Consider the following 19,426-nt stretch of genomic DNA (forward strand, 5'->3'; position numbering starts at 1 on the left):
TTCCACAAAAATAACTTGCTTTGAAATATGGATGGATGTCCACCATCATTAGGTCATATTTTACCTGTTGGCAACCAGCATCGCTGACCGTCTTTCTCATTTGTGGAACCTAGCAATTCTCCATAATTAACATCATTTGATTGCAACAACTGTTGATGCTGAGAATGCAACACAAACCGCTGGTGCAAATGCTCTTTTCAAGATGCTCCACCTTGATCACAACTACTTATACACCAAGACTATACTTTCAGGGATCATTTCTGTAGTTGGTTACTTGAGAAATGTGTGTCTAAAGTGGTAGGTCTCGCTATCCATGATGACTATTCAAGATATTCCCGTTCAGAGCATGAATCTGGTGGCTAGAAATGACTTTGCTCATGTTTCTTCCACCTTTGATGATCTTTCCTTGTTCTTCAATGAACATGGATGAAGGGAATATGTTCTGAGTGGATGTTAACCATGTACAATAAAACTTACTGAAATGTCTCCCAAATCCTCATCGTTAATAAAAGAAATCCTATTGAATCAGTCCTGATACCCCAGCAAAAATCTTTTCAGTTTTCTGACTTTCATTTATCTCCATGTCCAGCCCTTATATTTAGCTTCACAATGAGGTGTTTTACCATTTTCCTTTCAGGACAACCTTTGACCTTCCTTTGATCTTCTACATAGAATAACCCCATAACTTCTAACAACTCTTGTGTAGCTTGGGAGCGTCATAGAGCAAATCATGTCACATGTGCATGTTCGTTAGAGTCTCAGCTTTTCATAGATAGCTTTTAGGGGTTTGTAATTCAAACCATTCTGACTCTACAGATGTTTTTGTAAAAAAAGACCCGGACCTGGGCCCCTTTGAGATACGTCTTTGTCTCACAAACACAGCTCTATCTCAGCCCCCGTTAATCACACAGACTAACTCTTGGTACCACTGGATGCGGAAGACAAAGACAGATCTGATGGTACAACCCATACGTCTATAGCTAAAACAGACAATTTTGAAAAGGGGGTAGAATTCCACAAAAATAACTTGCTTTGAAATATGGATGGATGTCCACCAACATTAGCTCACATTTTACCTGTTGGCAACCAGCATCGCTGACCATCTTTCTCATTTGTGGAACCTAGCAATTCTCCATAATTAACATCATTTGATTGCAACAACTGTTGATGCTGAGAATGCAACACAAACCGCTGGTGCAAATGCTCTTTTCAAGATGCTCCACCTTGATCACAACTACTTATACACCAAGACTATACTTTCAGGGATCATTTCTATAGTTCGTTACTTGAGAAATGTGTGTCTAAAGTGGTAGGTCTCGCTCTCCATGATGACGATTCAAGATATTCCCATTCAGAGCATGAATCTGGTGGCTGGAAATGACTTTGCTCATGTTTCTTCAACCTTTGATGATCTTTCCTTGTTCTTCAATGAACATGCATGAAGGGAATATGTTCTGAGTGGATGTTAACCATGTACAATAAAATTTACTGAAATGTCTCCCAAATCCTAATCGTTAATAAGATAAATCCTATTGAATCAGTCCTGATACCCCAGCAAAAAATCTTTTCAGTTTTCTGACTTTCATTTATCTCCATGTCCAGCCCTTATATTTAGCTTCACAATGAGGTGTTTTACCATTTTCCTTTCAGGACAACCTTTGACCTTCCTTTGATTTTCTACATAGAATAACCCCATAACTTCTAACAACTCTTGTGTAGCTTGGGAGCGTCATAGAGCAAATCATGTCACATGTGCATGTTCGTTAGAGTCTCAGCTTTTCATAGATAGCTTTTAGGGGTTTGTAATTCAAACCATTCTGACTCTACAGATGTTTTTGTAAAAAAGACCCGGACCTGGGCCCCTTTGAGATACGTCTTTGTCTCGCAAACACAGCTCTATCTCAGCCCCCGTTAATCACACAGACTAACTCTTGGTACCACTGGATGCGGAAGACAAAGACAGATCTGATGGTACAACCCATAAGTCTATAGCTAAAACAGACAATGTTGAAAAGGGGGTAGAATTCCACAAAAATAACTTGCTTTGAAATATGGATGGATGTCCACCAACATTAGGTCATATTTTACCTGTTGGCAACCAGCATCGCTGACCGTCTTTCTCATTTGTGGAACCTAGCAATTCTCCATATTTAACATCATTTGATTGCAACAACTGTTGATGCTGAGAATGCAACACAAACCGCTGGTGCAAATGCTCTTTTCAAGATGCTCCACCTTGATCACAACTACTTATACACCAAGACTATACTTTCAGGGATCATTTCTGTAGTTGGTTACTTGAGAAATGTGTGTCTAAAGTGGTAGGTCTCGCTATCCATGATGACGATTCAAGATATTCCCGTTCAGAGCATGAATCTGGTGGCTGGAAATGACTTTGCTCATGTTTCTTCCACCTTTGATGATCTTTCCTTGTTCTTCAATGAACATGGATGAAGGGAATATGTTCTGAGTGGATGTTAACCATGTACAATAAAACTTACTGAAATGTCTCCCAAATCCTCATCGTTAATAAAAGAAATCCTATTGAATCAGTCTTGATACCCCAGCAAAAATCTTTTCAGTTTTCTGATTTTCATTTATCTCCATGTCCAGCCCTTATATTTAGCTTCACAATGAGGTGTTTTACCATTTTCCTTTCAGGACAACCTTTGACCTTCCTTTGATTTTCTACATAGAATAACCCCTTAACTTCTAACAACTCTTGTGTAGCTTGGGAGCATCATAGAGCAAATCATGTCACATGTGCATGTTCGTTAGAGTCTCAGCTTTTCATAGATAGCTTTTAGGGGTTTGTAATTCAAACCATTCTGACTCTACAGATGTTTTTGTAAAAAAAGACCCGGACCTGGGCCTCTTTGAGATACGTCTTTGTCTCACAAACACAGCTCTATCTCAGCCCCCGTTAATCACACAGACTAACTCTTGGTACCACTGGATGCGGAAGACAAAGACAGATCTGATGGTACAACCCATACGTCTATAGCTAAAACTGACAATGTTGAAAAGGGGGTAGAATTCCACAAAAATAACTTGCTTTGAAATATGGATGGATGTCCACCAACATTAGCTCATATTTTACCTGTTGGCAACTAGCATCGCTGACCATCTTTCTCATTTGTGGAACCTAGTAATTCTCCATAATTAACATAATTTGATTGCAACAACTGTTGATGCTGAGAATGCAACACAAACCGCTGGTGCAAATGCTCTTTTCAAGATGCTCCACCTTGATCACAACTACTTATACACCAAGACTATACTTTCAGGGATAATTTCTATAGTTCGTTACTTGAGAAATGTGTGTCTAAAGTGGTAGGTCTCGCTCTCCATGATGACGATTCAAGATATTCCCATTCAGAGCATGAATCTGGTGGCTGGAAATGACTTTGCTCATGTTTCTTCAACCTTTGATGATCTTTCCTTGTTCTTCAATGAACATGCATGAAGGGAATATGTTCTGAGTGGATGTTAACCATGTACAATAAAACTTACTGAAATGTCTCCCAAATCCTAATCGTTAATAAGATAAATCCTATTGAATCAGTCTTGATACCCCAGCAAAAATCTTTTCAGTTTTCTGACTTTCATTTATCTCCATGTCCAGCCCTTATATTTAGCTTCACAATGAGGTGTTTTACCATTTTCCTTTCAGGACAACCTTTGACCTTCCTTTGATTTTCTACATAGAATAACCCCATAACTTCTAACAACTCTTGTGTAGCTTGGGAGCATCATAGAGCAAATCATGTCACATGTGCATGTTCGTTAGAGTCTCAGCTTTTCATAGATAGCTTTTAGGGGTTTGTAATTCAAACCATTCTGACTCTACAGATGTTTTTGTAAAAAAAGACCCGGACCTGGGCCCCTTTGAGATACGTCTTTGTCTCACAAACACAGCTCTATCTCAGCCCCCGTTAATCACACAGACTAACCCTTGGTACCACTGGATGCGGAAGACAAAGACAGATCTGATGGTACAACCCATACGTCTATAGCTAAAACTGACAATTTTGAAAAGGGGGTAGAATTCCACAAAAATAACTTGCTTTGAAATATGGATGGATGTCCACCAACATTAGCTCATATTTTACCTGTTGGCAACCAGCATCGCTGACCATCTTTCTCATTTGTGGAACCTAGCAATTCTCCATAATTAACATCATTTGATTGCAACAACTGTTGATGCTGAGAATGCAACACAAACCGCTGGTGCAAATGCTCTTTTCAAGATGCTCCACCTTGATCACAACTACTTATACACCAAGACTATACTTTCAGGGATAATTTCTATAGTTCGTTACTTGAGAAATGTGTGTCTAAAGTGGTAGGTCTCGCTCTCCATGATGACGATTCAAGATATTCCCATTCAGAGCATGAATCTGGTGGCTGGAAATGACTTTGCTCATGTTTCTTCAACCTTTGATGATCTTTCCTTGTTCTTCAATGAACATGGATGAAGGGAATATGTTCTGAGTGGATGTTAACCATGTACAATAAAACTTACTGAAATGTCTCCCAAATCCTCATCGTTAATAAAAGAAATCCTATTGAATCAGTCTTGATACCCCAGCAAAAATCTTTTCAGTTTTCTGATTTTCATTTATCTCCATGTCCAGCCCTTATATTTAGCTTCACAATGAGGTGTTTTACCATTTTCCTTTCAGGACAACCTTTGACCTTCCTTTGATTTTCTACATAGAATAACCCCTTAACTTCTAACAACTCTTGTGTAGCTTGGGAGCATCATAGAGCAAATCATGTCACATGTGCATGTTCGTTAGAGTCTCAGCTTTTCATAGATAGCTTTTAGGGGTTTGTAATTCAAACCATTCTGACTCTACAGATGTTTTTGTAAAAAAAGACCCGGACCTGGGCCTCTTTGAGATACGTCTTTGTCTCGCAAACACAGCTCTATCTCAGCCCCCGTTAATCACACAGACTAACTCTTGGTACCACTGGATGCGGAAGACAAAGACAGATCTGATGGTACAACCCATACGTCTATAGCTAAAACTGACAATGTTGAAAAGGGGGTAGAATTCCACAAAAATAACTTGCTTTGAAATATGGATGGATGTCCACCAACATTAGCTCATATTTTACCTGTTGGCAACCAGCATCGCTGACCATCTTTCTCATTTGTGGAACCTAGCAATTCTCCATAATTAACATAATTTGATTGCAACAACTGTTGATGCTGAGAATGCAACACAAACCGCTGGTGCAAATGCTCTTTTCAAGATGCTCCAACTTGATCACAACTACTTATACACCAAGACTATACTTTCAGGGATCATTTCTATAGTTCGTTACTTGAGAAATGTGTGTCGAAAGTGGTAGGTCTCGCTGTCCATGATGACGATTCAAGATATTCCCGTTCAGAGCATGAATCTGGTGGCTAGATATGACTTTGCTCATGTTTATTCCACCTTTGATGATCTTTCCTTGTTCTTCAATGAACATGGATGAAGGGAATATGTTCTGAGTGGATGTTAACCATGTACAATAAAATCTACTGAAATGTCTCCCAAATCCTAATCGTTAATAAGATAAATCCTATTGAATCAGTCCTGATACCCCAGCAAAAAATCTTTTCAGTTTTCTGACTTTCATTTATCTCCATGTCCAGCCCTTATATTTAGCTTCACAATGAGGTGTTTTACCATTTTCCTTTCAGGACAACCTTTGACCTTCCTTTGATTTTCTACATAGAATAACCCCATAACTTCTAACAACTCTTGTGTAGCTTGGGAGCATCATAGAGCAAATCATGTCACATGTGCATGTTCGTTAGAGTCTCAGCTTTTCATAGATAGCTTTTAGGGGTTTGTAATTCAAACCATTCTGACTCTACAGATGTTTTTGTAAAAAAAAGACCCGGACCTGGGCCCCTTTGAGATATGTCTTTGTCTCACAAACACAGCTCTATCTCAGCCCCCGTTAATCACACAGACTAACCCTTGGTACCACTGGATGCGGAAGACAAAGACAGATCTGATGGTACAACCCATACGTCTATAGCTAAAACTGACAATTTTGAAAAGGGGGTAGAATTCCACAAAAATAACTTGCTTTGAAATATGGATGGATGTCCACCAACATTAGCTCATATTTTACCTGTTGGCAACCAGCATCGCTGACCATCTTTCTCATTTGTGGAACCTAGCAATTCTCCATAATTAACATCATTTGATTGCAACAACTGTTGATGCTGAGAATGCAACACAAACCGCTGGTGCAAATGCTCTTTTCAAGATGCTCCACCTTGATCACAACTACTTATACACCAAGACTATACTTTCAGGGATCATTTCTATAGTTCGTTACTTGAGAAATGTGTGTCTAAAGTGGTAGGTCTCGCTCTCCATGATGACGATTCAAGATATTCCCATTCAGAGCATGAATCTGGTGGCTGGAAATGACTTTGCTCATGTTTCTTCAACCTTTGATGATCTTTCCTTGTTCTTCAATGAACATGGATGAAGGGAATATGTTCTGAGTGGATGTTAACCATGTACAATAAAACTTACTGAAATGTCTCCCAAATCCTAATCGTTAATAAAAGAAATCCTATTGAATCAGTCTTGATACCCCAGCAAAAAATCTTTTCAGTTTTCTGACTTTCATTTATCTCCATGTCCAGCCCTTATATTTAGCTTCACAATGAGGTGTTTTACCATTTTCCTTTCAGGACAACCTTTGACCTTCCTTTGATTTTCTACATAGAATAACCCCATAACTTCTAACAACTCTTGTGTAGCTTGGGAGCATCATAGAGCAAATCATGTCACATGTGCATGTTCGTTAGAGTCTCAGCTTTTCATAGATAGCTTTTAGGGGTTTGTAATTCAAACCATTCTGACTCTACAGATGTTTTTGTAAAAAAAGACCCGGACCTGGGCCTCTTTGAGATACGTCTTTGTCTCGCAAACACAGCTCTATCTCAGCCCCCGTTAATCACACAGACTAACTCTTGGTACCACTGGATGCGGAAGACAAAGACAGATCTGATGGTACAACCCATAAGTCTATAGCTAAAACAGACAATGTTGAAAAGGGGGTAGAATTCCACAAAAATAACTTGCTTTGAAATATGGATGGATGTCCACCAACATAAGCTCATATTTTACCTGTTGGCAACCAGCATCGCTGACCGTCTTTCTCATTTGTGGAACCTAGCAATTCTCCATATTTAACATAATTTGTTTGCAACAACTGTTGATGCTGAGAATGCAACACAAACCGCTGGTGCAAATGCTCTTTTCAAGATGCTCCAACTTGATCACAACTACTTATACACCAAGACTATACTTTCAGGGATCATTTCTGTAGTTGGTTACTTGAGAAATGTGTGTCTAAAGTGGTAGGTCTCGCTGTCCATGATGACGATTCAAGATATTCCCGTTCAGAGCATGAATCTGGTGGCTAGAAATGACTTTGCTCATGTTTATTCCACCTTTGATGATCTTTCCTTGTTCTTCAATGAACATGGATGAAGGGAATATGTTCTGAGTGGATGTTAACCATGTACAATAAAACCTACTGAAATGTCTCCCAAATCCTAATCGTTAATAAGATAAATCCTATTGAATCAGTCCTGATACCCCAGCAAAAATCTTTTCAGTTTTCTGACTTTCATTTATCTCCATGTCCAGCCCTTATATTTAGCTTCACAATGAGGTGTTTTACCATTTTCCTTTCAGGACAACCTTTGACCTTCCTTTGATTTTCTACATAGAATAACCCCATAACTTCTAACAACTCTTGTGTAGCTTGGGAGCGTCATAGAGCTAATCATGTCACATGTGCATGTTCGTTAGAGTCTCAGCTTTTCATAGATAGCTTTTAGGGGTTTGTAATTCAAACCATTCTGACTCTACAGATGTTTTTGTAAAAAAAGACCCGGACCTGGGCCCCTTTGAGATACGTCTTTGTCTCACAAACACAGCTCTATCTCAGCCCCCGTTAATCACACAGACTAACCCTTGGTACCACTGGATGCGGAAGACAAAGACAGATCTGATGGTACAACCCATAAGTCTATAGCTAAAACAGACAATGTTGAAAAGGGGGTAGAATTCCACAAAAATAACTTGCTTTGAAATATGGATGGATGTCCACCAACATTAGGTCATATTTTACCTGTTGGCAACCAGCATCGCTGACCGTCTTTCTCATTTGTGGAACCTAGCAATTCTCCATATTTAACATCATTTGTTTGCAACAACTGTTGATGCTGAGAATGCAACACAAACCGCTGGTGCAAATGCTCTTTTCAAGATGCTCCACCTTGATCACAACTACTTATACACCAAGACTATACTTTCAGGGATAATTTCTATAGTTCGTTACTTGAGAAATGTGTGTCTAAAGTGGTAGGTCTCGCTCTCCATGATGACGATTCAAGATATTCCCGTTCAGAGCATGAATCTGGTGGCTGGAAATGACTTTGCTCATGTTTCTTCAACCTTTGATGATCTTTCCTTGTTCTTCAATGAACATGCATGAAGGGAATATGTTCTGAGTGGATGTTAACCATGTACAATAAAATCTACTGAAATGTCTCCCAAATCCTAATCGTTAATAAGATAAATCCTATTGAATCAGTCCTGATACCCCAGCAAAAAATCTTTTCAGTTTTCTGACTTTCATTTATCTCCATGTCCAGCCCTTATATTTAGCTTCACAATGAGGTGTTTTACCATTTTCCTTTCAGGACAACCTTTGACCTTCCTTTGATCTTCTACATAGAATAACCCCATAACTTCTAACAACTCTTGTGTAGCTTGGGAGCGTCATAGAGCTAATCATGTCACATGTGCATGTTCGTTACAGTCTCAGCTTTTCATAGATAGCTTTTAGGGGTTTGTAATTCAAACCATTCTGACTCTACAGATGTTTTTGTAAAAAAAGACCCGGACCTGGGCCTCTTTGAGATACGTCTTTGTCTCGCAAACACAGCTCTATCTCAGCCCCCGTTAATCACACAGACTAACTCTTGGTACCACTGGATGCGGAAGACAAAGACAGATCTGATGGTACAACCCATAAGTCTATAGCTAAAACAGACAATGTTGAAAAGGGGGTAGAATTCCACAAAAATAACTTGCTTTGAAATATGGATGGATGTCCACCAACATAAGGTCATATTTTACCTGTTGGCAACCAGCATCGCTGACCGTCTTTCTCATTTGTGGAACCTAGCAATTCTCCATATTTAACATCATTTGTTTGCAACAACTGTTGATGCTGAGAATGCAACACAAACCGCTGGTGCAAATGCTCTTTTCAAGATGCTCCACCTTGATCACAACTACTTATACACCAAGACTATACTTTCAGGGATCATTTCTGTAGTTGGTTACTTGAGAAATGTGTGTCTAAAGTGGTAGGTCTCGCTATCCATGATGACTATTCAAGATATTCCCGTTCAGAGCATGAATCTGGTGGCTAGAAATGACTTTGCTCATGTTTCTTCCACCTTTGATGATCTTTCCTTGTTCTTCAATGAACATGGATGAAGGGAATATGTTCTGACTGGATGTTAACCATGTACAATAAAACTTACTGAAATGTCTCCCAAATCCTCATCGTTAATAAAAGAAATCCTATTGAATCAGTCCTGATACCCCAGCAAAAATCTTTTCAGTTTTCTGACTTTCATTTATCTCCATGTCCAGCCCTTATATTTAGCTTCACAATGAGGTGTTTTACCATTTTCCTTTCAGGACAACCTTTGACCTTCCTTTGATCTTCTACATAGAATAACCCCATAACTTCTAACAACTCTTGTGTAGCTTGGGAGCGTCATAGAGCTAATCATGTCACATGTGCATGTTCGTTAGAGTCTCAGCTTTTCATAGATAGCTTTTAGGGGTTTGTAATTCAACCCATTCTGACTCTACAGATGTTTTTGTAAAAAAGACCCGGACCTGGGCCCCTTTGAGATACGTCTTTGTCTCGCAAACACAGCTCTATCTCAGCCCCCGTTAATCACACAGACTAACTCTTGGTACCACTGGATGCGGAAGACAAAGACAGATCTGATGGTACAACCCATAAGTCTATAGCTAAAACAGACAATGTTGAAAAGGGGGTAGAATTCCACAAAAATAACTTGCTTTGAAATATGGATGGATGTCCACCAACATAAGGTCATATTTTACCTGTTGGCAACCAGCATCGCTGACCGTCTTTCTCATTTGTGGAACCTAGCAATTCTCCATATTTAACATCATTTGTTTGCAACAACTGTTGATGCTGAGAATGCAACACAAACCGCTGGTGCAAATGCTCTTTTCAAGATGCTCCACCTTGATCACAACTACTTATACACCAAGACTATACTTTCAGGGATAATTTCTGTAGTTGGTTACTTGAGAAATGTGTGTCTAAAGTGGTAGGTCTCGCTCTCCATGATGACTATTCAAGATATTCCCGTTCAGAGCATGAATCTGGTGGCTGGAAATGACTTTGCTCATGTTTCTTCAACCTTTGATGATCTTTCCTTGTTCTTCAATGAACATGCATGAAGGGAATATGTTCTGACTGGATGTTAACCATGTACAATAAAACTTACTGAAATGTCTCCCAAATCCTAATCGTTAATAAGAGAAATCCTATTGAATCAGTCCTGATACCCCAGCAAAAAATCTTTTCAGTTTTCTGATTTTCATTTATCTCCATGTCCAGCCCTTATATTTAGCTTCACAATGAGGTGTTTTACCATTTTCCTTTCAGGACAACCTTTGACCTTCCTTTGATCTTCTACATAGAATAACCCCATAACTTCTAACAACTCTTGTGTAGCTTGGGAGCGTCATAGAGCTAATCATGTCACATGTGCATGTTCGTTACAGTCTCAGCTTTTCATAGATAGCTTTTAGGGGTTTGTAATTCAAACCATTCTGACTCTACAGATGTTTTTGTAAAAAAAGACCCGGACCTGGGCCTCTTTGAGATACGTCTTTGTCTCGCAAACACAGCTCTATCTCAGCCCCCGTTAATCACACAGACTAACTCTTGGTACCACTGGATGCGGAAGACAAAGACAGATCTGATGGTACAACCCATAAGTCTATAGCTAAAACAGACAATGTTGAAAAGGGGGTAGAATTCCACAAAAATAACTTGCTTTGAAATATGGATGGATGTCCACCAACATAAGGTCATATTTTACCTGTTGGCAACCAGCATCGCTGACCGTCTTTCTCATTTGTGGAACCTAGCAATTCTCCATATTTAACATCATTTGTTTGCAACAACTGTTGATGCTGAGAATGCAACACAAACCGCTGGTGCAAATGCTCTTTTCAAGATGCTCCACCTTGATCACAACTACTTATACACCAAGACTATACTTTCAGGGATCATTTCTGTAGTTGGTTACTTGAGAAATGTGTGTCTAAAGTGATAGGTCTCGCTATCCATGATGACTATTCAAGATATTCCCGTTCAGAGCATGAATCTGGTGGCTAGAAATGACTTTGCTCATGTTTCTTCCACCTTTGATGATCTTTCCTTGTTCTTCAATGAACATGGATGAAGGGAATATGTTCTGACTGGATGTTAACCATGTACAATAAAACTTACTGAAATGTCTCCCAAATCCTCATCGTTAATAAAAGAAATCCTATTGAATCAGTCTTGATACCCCAGCAAAAATCTTTTCAGTTTTCTGATTTTCATTTATCTCCATGTCCAGCCCTTATATTTAGCTTCACAATGAGGTGTTTTACCATTTTCCTTTCAGGACAACCTTTGACCTTCCTTTGATCTTCTACATAGAATAACCCCATAACTTCTAACAACTCTTGTGTAGCTTGGGAGCGTCATAGAGCTAATCATGTCACATGTGCATGTTCGTTACAGTCTCAGCTTTTCATAGATAGCTTTTAGGGGTTTGTAATTCAAACCATTCTGACTCTACAGATGTTTTTGTAAAAAAAGACCCGGACCTGGGCCTCTTTGAGATACGTCTTTGTCTCGCAAACACAGCTCTATCTCAGCCCCCGTTAATCACACAGACTAACTCTTGGTACCACTGGATGCGGAAGACAAAGACAGATCTGATGGTACAACCCATAAGTCTATAGCTAAAACAGACAATGTTGAAAAGGGGGTAGAATTCCACAAAAATAACTTGCTTTGAAATATGGATGGATGTCCACCAACATAAGGTCATATTTTACCTGTTGGCAACCAGCATCGCTGACCGTCTTTCTCATTTGTGGAACCTAGCAATTCTCCATATTTAACATCATTTGTTTGCAACAACTGTTGATGCTGAGAATGCAACACAAACCGCTGGTGCAAATGCTCTTTTCAAGATGCTCCACCTTGATCACAACTACTTATACACCAAGACTATACTTTCAGGGATCATTTCTGTAGTTGGTTACTTGAGAAATGTGTGTCTAAAGTGATAGGTCTCGCTATCCATGATGACTATTCAAGATATTCCCGTTCAGAGCATGAATCTGGTGGCTAGAAATGACTTTGCTCATGTTTCTTCCACCTTTGATGATCTTTCCTTGTTCTTCAATGAACATGGATGAAGGGAATATGTTCTGACTGGATGTTAACCATGTACAATAAAACTTACTGAAATGTCTCCCAAATCCTCATCGTTAATAAAAGAAATCCTATTGAATCAGTCTTGATACCCCAGCAAAAATCTTTTCAGTTTTCTGATTTTCATTTATCTCCATGTCCAGCCCTTATATTTAGCTTCACAATGAGGTGTTTTACCATTTTCCTTTCAGGACAACCTTTGACCTTCCTTTGATCTTCTACATAGAATAACCCCATAACTTCTAACAACTCTTGTGTAGCTTGGGAGCGTCATAGAGCTAATCATGTCACATGTGCATGTTCGTTACAGTCTCAGCTTTTCATAGATAGCTTTTAGGGGTTTGTAATTCAAACCATTCTGACTCTACAGATGTTTTTGTAAAAAAAGACCCGGACCTGGGCCTCTTTGAGATACGTCTTTGTCTCGCAAACACAGCTCTATCTCAGCCCCCGTTAATCACACAGACTAACTCTTGGTACCACTGGATGCGGAAGACAAAGACAGATCTGATGGTACAACCCATAAGTCTATAGCTAAAACAGACAATGTTGAAAAGGGGGTAGAATTCCACAAAAATAACTTGCTTTGAAATATGGATGGATGTCCACCAACATAAGGTCATATTTTACCTGTTGGCAACCAGCATCGCTGACCGTCTTTCTCATTTGTGGAACCTAGCAATTCTCCATATTTAACATCATTTGTTTGCAACAACTGTTGATGCTGAGAATGCAACACAAACCGCTGGTGCAAATGCTCTTTTCAAGATGCTCCACCTTGATCACAACTACTTATACACCAAGACTATACTTTCAGGGATCATTTCTGTAGTTGGTTACTTGAGAAATGTGTGTCTAAAGTGATAGGTCTCGCTATCCATGATGACTATTCAAGATATTCCCGTTCAGAGCATGAATCTGGTGGCTAGAAATGACTTTGCTCATGTTTCTTCCACCTTTGATGATCTTTCCTTGTTCTTCAATGAACATGGATGAAGGGAATATGTTCTGACTGGATGTTAACCATGTACAATAAAACTTACTGAAATGTCTCCCAAATCCTCATCGTTAATAAAAGAAATCCTATTGAATCAGTCTTGATACCCCAGCAAAAATCTTTTCAGTTTTCTGATTTTCATTTATCTCCATGTCCAGCCCTTATATTTAGCTTCACAATGAGGTGTTTTACCATTTTCCTTTCAGGACAACCTTTGACCTTCCTTTGATCTTCTACATAGAATAACCCCATAACTTCTAACAACTCTTGTGTAGCTTGGGAGCGTCATAGAGCTAATCATGTCACATGTGCATGTTCGTTACAGTCTCAGCTTTTCATAGATAGCTTTTAGGGGTTTGTAATTCAAACCATTCTGACTCTACAGATGTTTTTGTAAAAAAAGACCCGGACCTGGGCCTCTTTGAGATACGTCTTTGTCTCGCAAACACAGCTCTATCTCAGCCCCCGTTAATCACACAGACTAACTCTTGGTACCACTGGATGCGGAAGACAAAGACAGATCTGATGGTACAACCCATAAGTCTATAGCTAAAACAGACAATGTTGAAAAGGGGGTAGAATTCCACAAAAATAACTTGCTTTGAAATATGGATGGATGTCCACCAACATAAGGTCATATTTTACCTGTTGGCAACCAGCATCGCTGACCGTCTTTCTCATTTGTGGAACCTAGCAATTCTCCATATTTAACATCATTTGTTTGCAACAACTGTTGATGCTGAGAATGCAACACAAACCGCTGGTGCAAATGCTCTTTTCAAGATGCTCCACCTTGATCACAACTACTTATACACCAAGACTATACTTTCAGGGATCATTTCTGTAGTTGGTTACTTGAGAAATGTGTGTCTAAAGTGATAGGTCTCGCTATCCATGATGACTATTCAAGATATTCCCGTTCAGAGCATGAATCTGGTGGCTAGAAATGACTTTGCTCATGTTTCTTCCACCTTTGATGATCTTTCCTTGTTCTTCAATGAACATGGATGAAGGGAATATGTTCTGACTGGATGTTAACCATGTACAATAAAACTTACTGAAATGTCTCCCAAATCCTCATCGTTAATAAAAGAAATCCTATTGAATCAGTCTTGATACCCCAGCAAAAATCTTTTCAGTTTTCTGATTTTCATTTATCTCCATGTCCAGCCCTTATATTTAGCTTCACAATGAGGTGTTTTACCATTTTCCTTTCAGGACAACCTTTGACCTTCCTTTGATCTTCTACATAGAATAACCCCATAACTTCTAACAACTCTTGTGTAGCTTGGGAGCGTCATAGAGCTAATCATGTCACATGTGCATGTTCGTTACAGTCTCAGCTTTTCATAGATAGCTTTTAGGGGTTTGTAATTCAAACCATTCTGACTCTACAGATGTTTTTGTAAAAAAAGACCCGGACCTGGGCCTCTTTGAGATACGTCTTTGTCTCGCAAACACAGCTCTATCTCAGCCCCCGTTAATCACACAGACTAACTCTTGGTACCACTGGATGCGGAAGACAAAGACAGATCTGATGGTACAACCCATAAGTCTATAGCTAAAACAGACAATGTTGAAAAGGGGGTAGAATTCCACAAAAATAACTTGCTTTGAAATATGGATGGATGTCCACCAACATAAGGTCATATTTTACCTGTTGGCAACCAGCATCGCTGACCGTCTTTCTCATTTGTGGAACCTAGCAATTCTCCATATTTAACATCATTTGTTTGCAACAACTGTTGATGCTGAGAATGCAACACAAACCGCTGGTGCAAATGCTCTTTTCAAGATGCTCCACCTTGATCACAACTACTTATACACCAAGACTATACTTTCAGGGATCATTTCTGTAGTTGGTTACTTGAGAAATGTGTGTCTAAAGTGATAGGTCTCGCTATCCATGATGACTATTCAAGATATTCCCGTTCAGAGCATGAATCTGGTGGCTAGAAATGACTTTGCTCATGTTTCTTCCACCTTTGATGATCTTTCCTTGTTCTTCAATGAACATGGATGAAGGGAATATGTTCTGACTGGATGTTAACCATGTACAATAAAACTTACTGAAATGTCTCCCAAATCCTCATCGTTAATAAAAGAAATCCTATTGAATCAGTCTTGATACCCCAGCAAAAATCTTTTCAGTTTTCTGATTTTCAATTATCTCCATGTCCAGCCCTTATATTTAGCTTCACAATGAGGTGTTTTACCATTTTCCTTTCAGGACAACCTTTGACCTTCCTTTGATCTTCTACATAGAATAACCCCATAACTTCTAACAACTCTTGTGTAGCTTGGGAGCGTCATAGAGCTAATCATGTCACATGTGCATGTTCGTTACAGTCTCAGCTTTTCATAGATAGCTTTTAGGGGTTTGTAATTCAAACCATTCTGACTCTACAGATGTTCTTGTAAAAAAAAGACTCGGACCTGGGCCCCTTTGAGATATGTCTTTGTCTCACAAACACAGCTCTATCTCAGCCCCCGTTAATCACACAGACTAACTCTTGGTACCACTGGATGCGGAAGACAAAGACAGATCTGATGGTACAACCCATAAGTCTATAGCTAAAACAGACAATGTTGAAAAGGGGGTAGAATTCCACAAAAATAACTTGCTTTGAAATATGGATGGATGTCCACCAACATTAGGTCATATTTTACCTGTTGGCAACCAGCATCGCTGACCGTCTTTCTCATTTGTGGAACCTAGCAATTCTCCATAATTAACATCATTTGATTGCAACAACTGTTGATGCTGAGAATGCAACACAAACCGCTGGTGCAAATGCTCTTTTCAAGATGCTCCACCTTGATCACAACTACTTATACACCAAGACTATACTTTCAGGGATAATTTCTGTAGTTCGTTACTTGAGAAATGTGTGTCTAAAGTGGTAGGTCTCGCTCTCCATGATGACGATTCAAGATATTCCCGTTCAGAGCATGAATCTGGTGGCTAGAAATGACTTTGCTCATGTTTCTTCCACCTTTGATGATCTTTCCTTGTTCTTCAACGAACATGGATGAAGGGAATATGTTCTGAGTGGATGTTAACCATGTACAATAAAACTTACTGAAATGTCTCCCAAATCCTCATCGTTAATAAAAGAAATCCTATTGAATCAGTCCTGATACCCCAGCAAAAATCTTTTCAGTTTTCTGATTTTCATTTATCTCCATGTCCAGCCCTTATATTTAGCTTCACAATGAGGTGTTTTACCATTTTCCTTTCAGGACAACCTTTGACCTTCCTTTGATTTTCTACATAGAATAACCCCATAACTTCTAACAACTCTTGTGTAGCTTGGGAGCGTCATAGAGCTAATCATGTCACATGTGCATGTTCGTTAGAGTCTCAGCTTTTCATAGATAGCTTTTAGGGGTTTGTAATTCAAACCATTCTGACTCTACAGATGTTTTTGTAAAAAAAGACCCGGACCTGGGCCTCTTTGAGATACGTCTTTGTCTCGCAAACACAGCTCTATCTCAGCCCCCGTTAATCACACAGACTAACTCTTGGTACCACTGGATGCGGAAGACAAAGACAGATCTGATGGTACAACCCATAAGTCTATAGCTAAAACAGACAATGTTGAAAAGGGGGTAGAATTCCACAAAAATAACTTGCTTTGAAATATGGATGGATGTCCACCAACATAAGGTCATATTTTACCTGTTGGCAACCAGCATCGCTGACCGTCTTTCTCATTTGTGGAAACTAGCAATTCTCCATATTTAACATCATTTGTTTGCAACAACTGTTGATGCTGAGAATGCAACACAAACCGCTGGTGCAAATGCTCTTTTCAAGATGCTCCACCTTGATCACAACTACTTATACACCAAGACTATACTTTCAGGGATCATTTCTGTAGTTGGTTACTTGAGAAATGTGTGTCTAAAGTGGTAGGTCTCGCTATCCATGATGACTATTCAAGATATTCCCGTTCAGAGCATGAATCTGGTGGCTAGAAATGACTTTGCTCATGTTTCTTCCACCTTTGATGATCTTTCCTTGTTCTTCAATGAACATGGATGAAGGGAATATGTTCTGACTGGATGTTAACCATGTACAATAAAACTTACTGAAATGTCTCCCAAATCCTCATCGTTAATAAAAGAAATCCTATTGAATCAGTCTTGATACCCCAGCAAAAATCTTTTCAGTTTTCTGATTTTCATTTATCTCCATGTCCAGCCCTTATATTTAGCTTCACAATGAGGTGTTTTACCATTTTCCTTTCAGGACAACCTTTGACCTTCCTTTGATCTTCTACATAGAATAACCCCATAACTTCTAACAACTCTTGTGTAGCTTGGGAGCGTCATAGAGCTAATCATGTCACATGTGCATGTTCGTTACAGTCTCAGCTTTTCATAGATAGCTTTTAGGGGTTTGTAATTCAAACCATTCTGACTCTACAGATGTTTTTGTAAAAAAAAGACTCGGACCTGGGCCCCTTTGAGATATGTCTTTGTCTCACAAACACAGCTCTATCTCAGCCCCCGTTAATCACACAGACTAACTCTTGGTACCACTGGATGCGGAAGACAAAGACAGATCTGATGGTACAACCCATACGTCTATAGCTAAAACAGACAATGTTGAAAAGGGGGTAGAATTCCACAAAAATAACTTGCTTTGAAATATGGATGGATGTCCACCAACATTAGCTCATATTTTACCTGTTGGCAACCAGCATCGCTGACCATCTTTCTCATTTGTGGAACCTAGCAATTCTCCATAATTAACATCATTTGATTGCAACAACTGTTGATGCTGAGAATGCAACACAAACCGCTGGTGCAAATGCTCTTTTCAAGATGCTCCACCTTGATCACAACTACTTATACACCAAGACTATACTTTCAGGGATAATTTCTATAGTTCGTTACTTGAGAAATGTGTGTCTAAAGTGGTAGGTCTCGCTCTCCATGATGACGATTCAAGATATTCCCGTTCAGAGCATGAATCTGGTGGCTAGATATGACTTTGCTCATGTTTCTTCCACCTTTGATGATCTTTCCTTGTTCTTCAACGAACATGGATGAAGGGAATATGTTCTGAGTGGATGTTAACCATGTACAATAAAACTTACTGAAATGTCTCCCAAATCCTCATCGTTAATAAAAGAAATCCTATTGAATCAGTCCTGATACCCCAGCAAAAATCTTTTCAGTTTTCTGACTTTCATTTATCTCCATGTCCAGCCCTTATATTTAACTTCACAATGAGGTGTTTTACCATTTTCCTTTCAGGACAACCTTTGACCTTCCTTTGATCTTCTACATAGAATAACCCCATAACTTCTAACAACTCTTGTGTAGCTTGGGAGCGTCATAGAGCTAATCATGTCACATGTGCATGTTCGTTAGAGTCTCAGCTTTTCATAGATAGCTTTCAGGGGTTTGTAATTCAAACCATTCTGACTCTACAGATGTTTTTGTAAAAAAAAGACCCGGACCTGGGCCCCTTTGAGATATGTCTTTGTCTCACAAACACAGCTCTATCTCAGCCCCCGTTAATCACACAGACTAACTCTTGGTACCACTGGATGCGGAAGACAAAGACAGATCTGATGGTACAACCCATAAGTCTATAGCTAAAACAGACAATGTTGAAAAGGGGGTAGAATTCCACAAAAATAACTTGCTTTGAAATATGGATGGATGTCCACCATCATTAGGTCATATTTTACCTGTTGGCAACCAGCATCGCTGACCGTCTTTCTCATTTGTGGAACCTAGCAATTCTCCATATTTAACATCATTTGTTTGCAACAACTGTTGATGCTGAGAATGCAACACAAACCGCTGGTGCAAATG

At 39.3% G+C, this 19,426-nt stretch overlaps 19 non-coding genes across 19 annotated transcripts; all 19 read left to right on the top strand.

Annotated features, from left to right (window-relative positions):
* The first annotated feature begins 235 nt into the window (after nucleotides 1–235).
* LOC123729890 (small nucleolar RNA U3) lies at nucleotides 236–451 on the top strand. The gene has a single exon (XR_006761589.1). It is a non-coding gene; the product is annotated as a small nucleolar RNA U3 (small nucleolar RNA).
* Nucleotides 452–1,247: 796 nt separating this feature from the next.
* On the top strand, nucleotides 1,248–1,463 carry LOC123729929 (small nucleolar RNA U3). The gene has a single exon (XR_006761628.1). It is a non-coding gene; the product is annotated as a small nucleolar RNA U3 (small nucleolar RNA).
* Nucleotides 1,464–2,259: 796 nt separating this feature from the next.
* Nucleotides 2,260–2,475, top strand: LOC123729997 (small nucleolar RNA U3). The gene has a single exon (XR_006761690.1). It is a non-coding gene; the product is annotated as a small nucleolar RNA U3 (small nucleolar RNA).
* Nucleotides 2,476–3,271: 796 nt separating this feature from the next.
* Nucleotides 3,272–3,487, top strand: LOC123729937 (small nucleolar RNA U3). Its single transcript, XR_006761636.1, has one exon. It is a non-coding gene; the product is annotated as a small nucleolar RNA U3 (small nucleolar RNA).
* A 796-nt stretch (nucleotides 3,488–4,283) lies between these two features.
* On the top strand, nucleotides 4,284–4,499 carry LOC123729936 (small nucleolar RNA U3). Its single transcript, XR_006761635.1, has one exon. It is a non-coding gene; the product is annotated as a small nucleolar RNA U3 (small nucleolar RNA).
* A 796-nt stretch (nucleotides 4,500–5,295) lies between these two features.
* Nucleotides 5,296–5,511, top strand: LOC123729906 (small nucleolar RNA U3). The gene has a single exon (XR_006761605.1). It is a non-coding gene; the product is annotated as a small nucleolar RNA U3 (small nucleolar RNA).
* A 798-nt stretch (nucleotides 5,512–6,309) lies between these two features.
* Nucleotides 6,310–6,525, top strand: LOC123729909 (small nucleolar RNA U3). The gene has a single exon (XR_006761608.1). It is a non-coding gene; the product is annotated as a small nucleolar RNA U3 (small nucleolar RNA).
* A 797-nt stretch (nucleotides 6,526–7,322) lies between these two features.
* LOC123729914 (small nucleolar RNA U3) lies at nucleotides 7,323–7,538 on the top strand. Its single transcript, XR_006761613.1, has one exon. It is a non-coding gene; the product is annotated as a small nucleolar RNA U3 (small nucleolar RNA).
* A 796-nt stretch (nucleotides 7,539–8,334) lies between these two features.
* On the top strand, nucleotides 8,335–8,550 carry LOC123729939 (small nucleolar RNA U3). Its single transcript, XR_006761638.1, has one exon. It is a non-coding gene; the product is annotated as a small nucleolar RNA U3 (small nucleolar RNA).
* A 797-nt stretch (nucleotides 8,551–9,347) lies between these two features.
* LOC123729921 (small nucleolar RNA U3) lies at nucleotides 9,348–9,563 on the top strand. The gene has a single exon (XR_006761620.1). It is a non-coding gene; the product is annotated as a small nucleolar RNA U3 (small nucleolar RNA).
* A 795-nt stretch (nucleotides 9,564–10,358) lies between these two features.
* On the top strand, nucleotides 10,359–10,574 carry LOC123729947 (small nucleolar RNA U3). The gene has a single exon (XR_006761646.1). It is a non-coding gene; the product is annotated as a small nucleolar RNA U3 (small nucleolar RNA).
* A 797-nt stretch (nucleotides 10,575–11,371) lies between these two features.
* Nucleotides 11,372–11,587, top strand: LOC123729916 (small nucleolar RNA U3). The gene has a single exon (XR_006761615.1). It is a non-coding gene; the product is annotated as a small nucleolar RNA U3 (small nucleolar RNA).
* Nucleotides 11,588–12,383: 796 nt separating this feature from the next.
* Nucleotides 12,384–12,599, top strand: LOC123729917 (small nucleolar RNA U3). The gene has a single exon (XR_006761616.1). It is a non-coding gene; the product is annotated as a small nucleolar RNA U3 (small nucleolar RNA).
* Nucleotides 12,600–13,395: 796 nt separating this feature from the next.
* On the top strand, nucleotides 13,396–13,611 carry LOC123729918 (small nucleolar RNA U3). Its single transcript, XR_006761617.1, has one exon. It is a non-coding gene; the product is annotated as a small nucleolar RNA U3 (small nucleolar RNA).
* Nucleotides 13,612–14,407: 796 nt separating this feature from the next.
* LOC123729919 (small nucleolar RNA U3) lies at nucleotides 14,408–14,623 on the top strand. Its single transcript, XR_006761618.1, has one exon. It is a non-coding gene; the product is annotated as a small nucleolar RNA U3 (small nucleolar RNA).
* Nucleotides 14,624–15,419: 796 nt separating this feature from the next.
* Nucleotides 15,420–15,635, top strand: LOC123729920 (small nucleolar RNA U3). Its single transcript, XR_006761619.1, has one exon. It is a non-coding gene; the product is annotated as a small nucleolar RNA U3 (small nucleolar RNA).
* A 797-nt stretch (nucleotides 15,636–16,432) lies between these two features.
* Nucleotides 16,433–16,648, top strand: LOC123729934 (small nucleolar RNA U3). Its single transcript, XR_006761633.1, has one exon. It is a non-coding gene; the product is annotated as a small nucleolar RNA U3 (small nucleolar RNA).
* Nucleotides 16,649–17,444: 796 nt separating this feature from the next.
* Nucleotides 17,445–17,660, top strand: LOC123729923 (small nucleolar RNA U3). Its single transcript, XR_006761622.1, has one exon. It is a non-coding gene; the product is annotated as a small nucleolar RNA U3 (small nucleolar RNA).
* Nucleotides 17,661–18,457: 797 nt separating this feature from the next.
* On the top strand, nucleotides 18,458–18,673 carry LOC123729932 (small nucleolar RNA U3). Its single transcript, XR_006761631.1, has one exon. It is a non-coding gene; the product is annotated as a small nucleolar RNA U3 (small nucleolar RNA).
* The last annotated feature ends 753 nt before the right edge of the window (nucleotides 18,674–19,426 follow it).

The sequence above is a fragment of the Salmo salar genome, chromosome ssa23, assembly GCF_905237065.1.
Source record: "Salmo salar chromosome ssa23, Ssal_v3.1, whole genome shotgun sequence".
NCBI classification, from domain to species: domain Eukaryota; kingdom Metazoa; phylum Chordata; class Actinopteri; order Salmoniformes; family Salmonidae; genus Salmo; species Salmo salar.